Source organism: Chrysemys picta, unplaced genomic scaffold, assembly GCF_011386835.1.
Source record: "Chrysemys picta bellii isolate R12L10 unplaced genomic scaffold, ASM1138683v2 scaf573, whole genome shotgun sequence".
Classification (NCBI taxonomy): domain Eukaryota; kingdom Metazoa; phylum Chordata; order Testudines; family Emydidae; genus Chrysemys; species Chrysemys picta.
In genome coordinates this window covers 35,548-37,500 of record NW_027053280.1, presented here as the reverse complement: position 1 = coordinate 37,500, position 1,953 = coordinate 35,548, and positions in this window count along the sequence as shown.

The window sequence follows — 1,953 nt, the reverse complement described above, 5'->3', positions numbered from 1 at the left end:
CTGGTTTGCTTTCCGGCCACCAGGTCAACCCATTGGATTCGACGGGTTGACCTGGTGGCCGGTTTGCTTTCCGGCCCGGGTGTCACCCCACTCCCAGGGCAGCACGGCAGTGGTCTTGAGGACCACAGAGGGGGGCTTAATAGTCGAGAGGGAGCAGGTCCGGGGGAGGCTTAATAGTCGTCCCCCGGCCAGTCCGGGGGAGGCTTAATAGTCGTCCTCCGAGCGCTCCAGGAGGCAGGCTTAAGAGTCGTGCTTTAAGGCCACCAGGTCAACCCGTCGAATCTACTGGGTTGACCTGGCGGCCGGTTTGCTTTCCGGCCACCAGGTCAACCCATTGGATTCGACGGGTTGACCTGGCGGCTGGTTTGCTTTCCGGCCACCAGGTCAACCCATTGGATTCGACGGGTTGACCTGGTGGCCGGTTTGCTTTCCGGCCCGGGTGTCACCCCACTCCCAGGGCAGCACGGCAGTGGTCTTGAGGACCACAGAGGGGGGCTTAATAGTCGAGAGGGAGCAGGTCCGGGGGAGGCTTAATAGTCGTCCCCCGGCCAGTCCGGGGGAGGCTTAATAGTCGTCCCCCGGGTACTCCGGGGGCCAGGCTTAATCGTCGTCCCCCCGGGCGCTCCAGGGGGAAAAGCTTAATAGTCCTCCCCCGAGGATAGGCTTAATAGGCGTCCCCCGGCCAGTCCGGGGGAGGCTTAATAGTCCTTCCAGGGGAGGCTTAATAGTCATCCCCCGGGCAGTCCGCGGGAGGCTTAATAGTCGTCCCCCGAGTGCTCCGGGGGGGGCAGGCTTAATAGTCGTTCCCCAGGCAGTCCGGGAGAGGCTTAAGAGTCATCCCCCGACAGTGTGGGTGTGGGTGTGGGCGGGGGGGAGGCTTAGCAGTCGTCCCCAGGGCGGTCCGGGGGTGGGGGGAGGCCTCAGAGTCGTCCCTCCGAGAGCCGTGTCGGCGGCGGTGGCGGGTGTCAGGCTTTACATCCAGCCTCCGGAGGGTGAGCGTCCTCGGACGCGATGCAGCCGCCGCAGAGAGGCAGCCTCCGAGGCAGGGAGCGGAGCACCGAGGCTGGGGAGTGGGGAGCAGGAGCCGGGGGGGGGGAGGTGGGGGGCGTTCAGGACAACAGGTCAACCCCCGGGAAGCGGCTGTCAAATGTTCAAAGTCCCCACTCGGCCACCAGGTCAAGCCCCGGGAAGCGGCTGTAAAATGTTCAAAGTCCCCCCCGGGACAACAGGTCAAGCCCTGGGAGGCGGCTGTCAAATGTTCAAAGTCCCCACCGGGACAACAGGTCAAGCCCTGGGAGGCGGCTGTCAAATGTTCAAAGTCCCCACCGGGACAACAGGTCAACCCCCGGGAAGCGGCTGTCAAATTTTCAAAGTCCCCGTTCGGCCACCAGGTCAACCCGCTGAATCTACTGGGTTGACCTGGCGGCCGGTTTGCTTTCCGGCCACCAGGTCAACCCATTGGATTCGACGGGTTGACCTGGCGACCGGTTTGCTTTCCGGCCACCAGGTCAACCCATTGGATTCGACGGGTTGACCTGGTGGCCGGTTTGCTTTCCGGACCGGATGTCACCCCACTCCCAGGGCAGCGCGGCAGTGGTGCTGAGGACCGCAGAGGGGGGGCTTAATAGTCGAGAGGGAGCAGGTCCGGGGGAGGCTTAATAGTCGTCCCCCGAGGACTCCGGGGGCCAGGCTTAATAGTCGTCCCCCCCCCCCCCCCCCCCGGGCGCTCCAGGGGGGAAAGCTTAATAGTCCTCCCCCGAGGACTCCGGGGGCAGGCTTAACAGTCGTCCGCCCCGGGCGCTCCAGCGGGAAAGCTTAATAGTCCTCCCCTGACAGTGTGTGTGTGTGTGGGAGGGAGGCTTAGCAGTCTTGCCCCGGGTGGTCCGGTGGGGGAGGCTTAGCAGTCATCCCCCGAGGACTCCGGGGGCAGGCTTAATAGTGGTTCCAGGGGAG